At 42.4% G+C, this 10,098-nt stretch overlaps 1 long non-coding RNA gene across 1 annotated transcript; it reads right to left on the bottom strand.

Annotated features, from left to right (window-relative positions):
- Positions 1-221: 221 nt before the first annotated feature.
- LOC142658820 (uncharacterized) lies at positions 222-9,216 on the bottom strand. The gene is made up of 4 exons (XR_012850192.1): positions 9,136-9,216; positions 3,297-3,386; positions 2,894-3,013; positions 222-1,688 (listed from the first exon to the last, which is right to left on the bottom strand). It is a non-coding gene; the product is annotated as an uncharacterized LOC142658820 (long non-coding RNA).
- Between the last annotated feature and the right edge of the window lie 882 nt (positions 9,217-10,098).

Raw genomic sequence — 10,098 nt, 5'->3', positions numbered from 1 at the left:
CACAACGGACACCGCCGGTGGCCAACGGAACCCATTGACTTTATTAGGTTCCGTCGGCTTTCCACCGAGGTGTCCGTGACTTTACCGGAGGCAATAGTGCAGCATGCTGCGCTATTTTCTCCGGTAATCTCGGCCGGATCTGCGACGGAGGCTCCTAACGGACGCTACAACGCAGCTGTGAACCAGTCCGCAGATGCAAAAAGTGTCCAAAATGCATAATACATTTTTAGGCGTAATTTTTTTATTAGTAAATCTCCCCACAGTATTTAAACAGCACAACAACAACGTGGATTGATCAGGATGCGGCACTTTTATTCGACGTTTACAAGATGGAATCATCATCATAATCATAAGCAAATATACACAGAATCAGTGACAAACTTATAAGGGGCGAAACAGAATTAGATGGCAGAGGAACCGTATGTGTACATTGTTATACATATATGCATATCAGCACAGTATCACATGACCAGCTAAAGACCATACCATTTCTGCATGTTGGGGGACACTGTGATTATCATTCTCTCTATATTCTCCTAAATAAACTGAGCAACCATAAGTATACAGCCAGGGAGGCTGCACTATATTCTGCTACTTTATACCTGTGTGACAGGAACCTAAGTGTCAGTGGTAGGTGATGATAGAAATTTGTCCCCCCCTGTAGAAAACTAGTATGGTCCAGGAACTGCTGCAGCCCATGATGGGTGACACATAGATCTCCATAGACTCAAGTAGAGAAAGTAGTCACCGAGCCGGAGTCACACTGCTGCTAAGCAACCGTCCCAGTCTGATATATAGAGATAGAAGTAGCAAGAAAAATAACAGGTGAGAGACTGACACATGGAATACCATAATGATACACATGGGAAAGTTTGGTTTTGACTGGAGTGTCCCTTTAATATTTAATTATTTTTTTTTATTTTTTTTGGAGCGGGCTATAAATTGTTTCTAATAATTATATACATAAGTATAGCCCCCTGATTTTTCATTCTGAACATTTCTGACAATAGTCATATGTCTTTTCCAAAACATCCTGAATGCATCAATTGTATGTGTCCCTACAACAACTGCTGGAAGACTGTTCCATGGATTGTATTTCATGCAGACGGTGTAACCAAAACTGGGCCTGCATGACTTGGGGGGTGCATTGACCATTGATGCTATCAGTGGGCAGCCCTGAGGGGCTATGATGTTTCATATGAACTGAGCAATCCTTTGTTATGTCCTCAGATGCAATGAACGTGCCATCACATGATAGGGCCATTTCATTCATTGTATAATATAAAGTTCTACAACTTTTTAATATATAAAATAACAGAAAGTTGCAAATTCTGACTATGATAACTAGAGAGGATATGATGATAAGCCAGATTATATTACATGCTGACAGAACAAAGATCACGACGGACTCTAGAATATCATACAAGCCCCTAAAGACATGGGCAAGGAGAAATAATATTTCACTACACCCTATGAGGAAGCCTACCAAAGAAACCATCATCTGCTGAAGACTCCGTCCAAGCTCCATGAACATAGACATGAAAGTGCTTGGCCATTTAAAGTACATCATCCAATGGGAATGGTCCTTTTGACTTGATTTGAGCTTTGAAAGTGGGGAACGGGATAAAGGTTGGGCAAAAAACATTGGTTGTCTGAATTTCTCCATCTGTTCAGCTCCGACTGTAGTTCTGGTAATACAAAAAGAAACAACATAATAATAATAACAACATCTAATAAATAAAAGTTATGTTTTTGTAGCCATAATAGTCAAGAAATTTAGGGTAATAATTGTTACTCTCCCAGAGCTTTAGACTGGCACTGACTGGTAAATGGGGAGTCAGCTCAGGCCCAGCATATATGGACCTTTCTTTGGGGTTTATGAGTTAAAAAAAGGAGAACAAAAAAAGAAAATTACAACGATAACTCCAAGGCTGGAGAATAAGGGTATGTTCACACGCAGTGTTTTCAGGCATAATTCGGGCGTTTTACGCCTCTAATTACGCCTGAAAAAACGTCTCATTACGCCTACAAACATCTGCCCATTGCTTGCAATGGGATTTACGGTGTTCTGTTCCCACGAGCCTTTATTTTACGCGTCGCTGTCAAAATACGGTGCGTAAAATGACGGCTCGTCAAAAGAAGTGCAGGACACTTCTTGGGACGTTTTTGGAGGCGTTTTTTATTGACTCCATTGAAAAACAGCTCCAAAAACCGCCGTAAAAAACGCCGCCAAAAACGTCTGAAAATCAGGAGCTGTTTTCGCCTGAAAACAGCTCCGAATTTTCAGAAGTTTTTGGTCACTACGTGTGAACATACCCTAACAACCACAAGCCAACTGCAAACACAATCACTCTACTGCATATGGGTTCAGAATGAGGCCCGTAGAACTAGGTCAGGTGGTTAAGAAAAAGGCCTATAGACTGTAGTATTATAGCTATATACCCACCAGAGTTTTTGCAAGGGTGCAATTTTGGGGATGGGTGGGGAGCAGATGCACCCGGCCCAGGTGTCTGAGGCGGCCTAAAGGTCCCTTGGCCATACAAGAAAACACCAGATTTATAAGGGCGCATGGTTGGTGGGGGGGCCCTTTCACAAATTTTGCATTGGACCCACGTGCTTCAAGTTACACCTTTGAGTTTTAGCCTAGGGTGACAGCGCCATTAGTTAACCCACATTACACCACGTTGGTGGATTTCATTTGAAAAATGTGCCCCTGTGTATCTACAGGTATAGCATATGTCAGAATCATTAAAAAATCGGAATACTGAAGTAATGTGAGGAAAAGTAGTGGCGTGGAATTGGACTCTGGGAACTTTACCTCTGTAGTGTTAGTACTTGACTTAAAAAGAAATATGGATTTTTATACAATTAAATAATTATATATTAAACATACCCTATAGAAAATGGGCGATTATCCACAAACTGATGTCACTGATGCCAGAGAAAAGTCAGATCAATGGTAAGTGCCGCGCAATCTAGGAAAGCTGTATGGTCGATCGGACGATTTTTGAGGCTGTACAATAAAAGTTAGATATAATAATCTCCACAATTACAAGAATGAATTCACTGAAAAATAGAAGCCAAATGTATTAGGTAAATATAAAGGCACTTCTAATATTTAAAAGGACATCTGTGTCATATAAGTAATAGATATGGGTATAAAAAGACATTTCCTGCTCCTGGCATTTTGTCCAGTTGAGATTGTTTGCCTTCTCTTCCTTGTAAAGTCTATGGGCCTCATGCATAAAACTATTGCAATCAATAAAATTATATGAAACAAAGCAAATTTTTCTTACCTTTCCTTCTTACCCAGAACTAATTGTGTCCTACAAGCTGCAGTAAAGGTCTGTGATGTAGGGACCTGGGCAGGTCCTTAGTGCTGGAGCCTGGAAGGAGAAACGAAACAGAAAATAAAATAGACAGTGTTTGTATCCAAACATATACTACATTGATATATACAGGGGCGGATCCAGGATTGAATCCTAGGGAGGAGCGGAAAAATGTCGTTGTGCCACATGCGCTACTGCGAATTTTGCTTTCTTCAGTCACTCTCCTTGCCAATTCCTAAAATATGTAAAACATAGAAACACCTAATCATATGGTCAAGGACAGACCTACATTTGCTTTTTCACTAGCGCCCTGCAGACTATTATCACGCTGCAGATCATACAATAGATGCAGCACTGACCAGACACAGTCACAGGCAGAATACAAAATTGTTAAACAGGACCTGTCGCCTCTTCTGATATATCTGTTTTAGTAAATACTTGTATTTCCCATAAAATAACAATTCTGGAGCATCTTTCTTAGAACTCTGTATTGTGTCATTCCTCTTTTATTCCTCCTAGAAATCTATAAATAGATTGACAACTGATTGTTACCATTCTCCTTGTCAAAAGACTTTGCCTACACTGACAGTGTCCAACTAATCGCTGGCAGTATCAGACTATGTAGGGACACATCATATTGATAAGGGGAATAGTGTCAATCAGGCCTGGACTACAATAGACCTTTTGTAGCACTACTGATTGATTTTAAATCGAGTGACAGCTACAGTCCACAAAACAGCTGCATCTCTACAGTTAAAATTAATTAGTTAACACATAAAATCTACACGTAGGCTAGGCCTTATTCCTACATTGAATAACAGAGGAACAGTACAACACAGAGTTCTAAGTAAAGATGCTCCTGAATTGGTATTTCATGAGTAAGACAAGGATTTATTGTAAAAGGCATGTCAGCAGATCCTCTATTAATTCAGTGACTCACAGGTGACGTCTTCTCTGATGTAGACGTTCACTTTTATTTTTGTCTCTATCCTGTCCAGACCACTATGATGACTTTTCCTGATGACTTTGCTGCCGAGAGATCTTTGGCCCAGCGCTACTGATAGTTGTCCATGGGTGGTGCCAGGTTTTGCAGTGAATTTGTGAGTTGCAATAACATACACAGCCTTAAGACGAGTGGTGAACGGAGGTGTTTATAGGGGAAAACTCGTATCATTATTTTCTAATGTTTGTTGTCTGGGTCTATTTTCTGTGGGTTATGTAATCTAACACAGCGTACTGGTACTATGTTCAAATTTGTGATGCATGGGAAAGCTGAGCAGCTCTAATAAGGTTGGTCTACAATATTAATTCTGGCCAAACTAAACTGGATTTCCTGTTTTAAACGGTTATGTGCAGTTAGAATGGGTCTGCTTTTATTTTCAGAAACAGCGCTACTCTCGCCACTGGGCTGTGTCGGGTACTGCAGCTCAGCTCCATATACTTCAATGGGGATGGGCTGCAGTACCAGACACAACCCAAGGACAAGAGTGGCGCTGTTTGTGGGAAAAAATAGTAGCCCATTTCTTCTAACCCTTTTAACCTGTTACATATACATGGCTAATTTGAGGGGACGATGAAGACAAACGCTTTCACCCCCAAGACGACTGCACCGTTTGTTTGTTTTTATAATTAGCCGCTATCTATTGGATTTATCTAGTTTAGGGTGCCTGATCTGGGTTCTGACTAATTTAAGGGTCTGTTTTGGGGTCTGAATTTATTTGTGTTGCTAGGGATGCCTACAGAAGCGACATAAAAAAAGCAGACTTTTTCTTCTAATCTCAGCCCCTTTTAAAAAGATTCCACCCAAAATGTAAAAAGGTGCATATTCAGTGAAATACCTTTAATCTGACATCCGATAATTCATAAAGTCTGATAATCCAGGACAGTTTAAACGTTATTTAGAACTTCACAAGACCAGAATCACAAGACTGAGTAGAGATATTTTGGGCCTTTCTCCTGGCAGTTCTCTACCCTTTACAAGTAACCTTTATATACTTTTCTGTGACAGTTCATAATCCAGAAAATTTGACAGTTCAGTATCAGGTCCCATTGAGTAAAGACATTTACAGTAGTAAATCAGAAGTTATAACCTGGCGTGCTGTGTCCACCAGAGCGGCTCTCTTTTTTGGCACTTAGTGGGTGACCTTGAGCGGGGGAATCCCCTCTATGATGTCCATATGCCCTGATAAGGCATATAAAGAAGGTTTGTTTTTAAGGGAGTTGTACAGGATTCGAAAAACATGGCTGCTTTCTTCGAGAAACAAAGCCCACTCGCTCTAAAAAAGAAATAAATTAACTTGAAAAGTTGTGAGTGTACTGCATATGTATTCACCCCCTTTGCTATGAATCCCCTAAAAAAATGTCTGGTTAAACCAATTAAGGCCTCATTCACACGACAGGGTCCGAGTGTCGGCCGATAAAATCGGCCGTTTTGGGCAGTTTTTCCTGGCCGGTATGCATCTGTTTTGCATCCGTTCCGCTCCGGGCCATGTTGCCGTTTTTATCGGCTGATTTTGACCCGTTTTGCATTCGTTTTTTTCCCTGCCCGTTTTAAAATCGGCTGAATTTCATTTAAATTTGTTGCCACACACAGCCCTCTGTAGATAATGCCACAGCCCCCCCTGGTGGTAGGTAATGCCACCCAGCCCCCTGCAGGTAATGCCACCCAGCGTTCTGCAGGTAATGCCACAGCCCCCAGTAGGTAATGCCACCCAGCCCTCTGCAGGTAATGCCACCCAGCCCATGGCAGGTAATGCCACGCAGCCCCTGGCAGGTAATGCCACCCAGCCCCCTGCAGGTAATGCCACCCAGCCCCCTGTAGGTAATGCCAACCAGCTCCCTGTATGTAATGCCACCAAGTCCCCTGTAGGTAATGCCACACAGCCCCCTGTAGGTTGCACCCATCCCCCCCCCCCCTTCCAGGAGAAGTCACTGACTTATATGTCCATATATGGACAGTGCAGTCACTGACTTCTCCTGGAGAGGAATCCCTGACCCGGGGATTCCGCTTCAGAAGTGAGTGACATCACTGTGTCCATATATGGACAGTGTGGTCACTCACTTCTCCTGTAGCGGAATTCCCTGCCACATAGTCGGGGATTCCGCTTCAGAAGTGAGTGATGTCGCTGTGTCCATATACGGACAGTGTAGTCACTCACTTCTCCTGTAGCGGAATCCCCTGCCACAGGGTCGGGGATTCCACTTCAGAAGTGAGTGATGTCGCTGTGTCCATATATGGACAGTGTAGTCACTCACTTCTCCTGTAGCGGAATCCCCAATCCCCCGCCGGTGATTGGGGATTCCGACTCCTACAGGGAGCAAAAAAAGACCCTCCTCCTCCTCACATGCACTCTGCACTGTGAGGAGGAGGAGGAGGAGGAGAGAGAGCGCGAGCGACGGAAGACTTCTATGGGAGCCGGGCGGCCGGGTAAACGGCCGAAAATAGGGCATGTCCAATTTTTTGACGGCCAGGTTTCCCGGGCAGTCAAAAAATCGCTTGTGTGAATAGCCCCATTTGGGGTCTATTGTTCCTACTGCAGCCGTGTGATGGCCGTTTTATGAACGGCCGTTACCCGGCCGGGAAACCCTGTCATGTGAATAAGGGCTAAGGCTTCATTTACATCCGCGTTGGGACTCCGTTCGTTGGAACCCATGAACGGAATACAAACTAAAACCACTTGTTGCTGTTTGCATCACCATTGATTTCAATGGTGACGGATAAGCTGCAAATGGTTTTCATTTGTCACGGTTGTTTAAGGGTTCTGTCGTTTTGACAGAATCAATACCGTAGTCGACTGTGCTATTCATTCCGTCAAAACGACAGAACCCTTAAACAACGGTGACAAACCATTTGCACCGGATCCATCACCATTGAAATAAATGGTGATGCAAACGGAAACCTATTTTCAAGAGAAAACAGCTCCTGATTTTTAGACATTTTTTGTGACACTCGCGATTTTCGCAGCATTTTTTCCGGACGTTTTTAGAGCTTTTTTCAATAGAGTCTATGGAAAATGGCTCCAAAAACGTCCCAAGAAGTGTTCCGCACTTCTTTTTTGCGGCCATTTTTTTACACGTAAAAAACGCAGAGAAAAACGCTCCGTCGGAACAGAACACTGTTTTCCCATTGTAATCAATGGGCAGATGTTTAGAGGCGTTTACGGCCCGAAAAACAGGCAAAAATAGGCCGTGTGAACATACCCTTACAGACAGGTCCGACGGAGAATTGTACATCAGGTTTGGTTTATAAAGAAAATATCCCAAACTTTGAACATCCCATGGAGAAACATTAAATCCATTATAACAAAATGGAAAGAATATGGAACCCGACGGAGCCTATTAAAGTCAGTGGGTTCCGTTGGGCGCCGATGGTGTCCAACATCATCTGACGGCGCAAAAACATCATCACAGGTGTGAACCCAGCTTTATTCTAGATTCACACGGCTGTTGCGCATCTCGGACGTGCAAAACTGCATTTTTTCACGTCCGAGGTGCATCCGTGCTCTGCGCTGTGGGATACGATATCACGAATCCCCCATAGACTAGAGTCTATGGAGGGATGCGTGGAGCGTGAAAAAATAGGACATGTCCTATTTTCTCACGGACTCTTCACACGGTCCATTGAAACGGCTGTGTGAACAGCCACATTGAGTTCTATAGGTGCGTGTGACATTTAACACATTCATGTGAATGAGGCCTTACAGGGGTTGTCTGAGAGGACAAAAAAAGTTATATTTTACTCGGAGACAGCATCACTCTTGTCCACAGGTTGTGTCTGGTATTACAGCTCAGCCATATTAACTTGAATGGAGATAGGCTGCACTTGTGCTTTAATATAGCAAGTTAGATGCAAGTTCGATTTAAGAGGGGAGAATATGTGGTAATATGGAGATAACATACAACGTACCAAAGTTCCTGCTGTCCTGTAACACCTAATCTGTAATGCTGTGTGCACGAGGCCATCCAGTTGTATCGACAAAACCCAGCAATGTAGCAGGAATCTAGTATTTATTTTTAAATGTCTTTTTATTGAGAGAACAGAAGATACAACGTCAACACTAAAGTTTTTTTCAGACGAACGTGTGTGATAGATTTGCACCCATGCGGGACCCGTTTTCACGAATCCCTCATAGATTTTAGGCTAATGAGGAATCCGAGAAAACAGACAAAAATAGGACATGTCCTATTTTTTCACGGGCCCTTCACACGGTCCGTTAAAACAACGGCTGTGTGAATAGCCCCATAGAAATACATGCAGCCGTGTGACGGTCGTAAAAAATAAAAAACGGCCATCACACGGACGATTTACATGTTCGTTTGAATAAGGCTGTCACACTAAGGAGAGGTTGCAGGAAGGTGGAGTCCATTAAACGGGTATTCCAGTTTTCAGCAAATATAGCTTATTCTTAGTATAGTGAAAAGTGATATAATTTTCCAATACATTTTCTGTATCAGTTGCTCATGGTTCCCAGGATCTCGACGGGCTGTCATTCAATAGGAACCTTCATTGTTTATTTCCAGTGCATACAAATCTGTCGTGGTCATGTGATGGAGACACAGGTGCAGGACTGATTACAAGACAAAGTCACACGTGGCGGCCGGACACACAAGCCGTCATATAATTTTACCACAAAAAAGGAGCGGTCTTTAAATTATTGTTAATGTCCGCACGTTTTTGCAGGTTTATTTGCACGGACATGTACAATCATTTAGAAACCTTGCTAGTAAAACCACATAGCGGCTTGGTGATCGGGCGCTTCATATGCCCCAACCTTAAACCGTTCTGTAACTTTAGTGAGCTGTGCACCTGTGAATATAAAATGTAGGGATCCAAGACTTTTCGGAGGGATCCACATGGGATTATGAACATCCCTCGGGGGATTCTTTGTTGGTTTTGGCGGGAAATTGGCAGCTGTTTCCAGGCAGTTTCTGCCTTGGGGAACTGCTGAAAGTTATTGGTTGCCTCCTGGGCCAATTGTCTGCTGTCACCAGCGAAGGATTTTTCCCTTCGCCCGGTAACAACAGGTCATTGGGTGCTGGTTGAACCCATGTGACAGGTGTGTACAATTTATATTCAAGTTTACAGCCATTGAAGAAGAAAATATGTGTTTTATTTGTTTGTCATGGCCTCTTTATTAGAAGATGGTGTAAAGTCACTCACTAGGTGGGTGGACTCTTTCACGTCATTTAAGTTGGGTTTATGACTGAATTCCTGTAAATTTAGTTAGACAAGTTAAAGTTAATGTAAAGTTGAGGATACATGTTGAAAATTTACTTTAATAAAGAAGGCCGTGGCCAATATTTTCCACCCAGTCATGTGTCTATTTTTAATTAGGTAGATGGTAAGTTAGCTATGTTTTATAGTCTCATGAGCAAAACGTGACAAATGAAGTAGGTTCACACGTGAGAAAATTTATTTTCAGACGCAATTTGTTTAGAAATTTCCCCCCATAGTATATAGATAACTCAGCAACAATGTGGATTGATCAGGATGCGGCACTTTATTAAACGTCTACAAGAAGGAATCATCTAAACTAACTAACATGCAACATACATAAAAACAGTGACATAACTATAAGGGGTGCAGATGGTGCAACCAAAACTGGGCCTTTATGACTTGCAGGGTTCACTGACTATTGATGCTATCAGTGGGCAGTGCTGAGGCGTTATGACGTATCACAAACAGTGATACAGCGTCGACTGTTTGATTGACTTGTTCTGGTAGTGGTACTTCAAATAATAAAAAATAAAATAATTTTTTTATATATAT

Source organism: Rhinoderma darwinii, chromosome 8 (assembly GCF_050947455.1).
Source record: "Rhinoderma darwinii isolate aRhiDar2 chromosome 8, aRhiDar2.hap1, whole genome shotgun sequence".
NCBI classification, from domain to species: domain Eukaryota; kingdom Metazoa; phylum Chordata; class Amphibia; order Anura; family Rhinodermatidae; genus Rhinoderma; species Rhinoderma darwinii.
The sequence above is the reverse complement of the archived record's forward strand: the minus strand, read 5'-3'. Positions and strand labels throughout refer to the sequence as shown.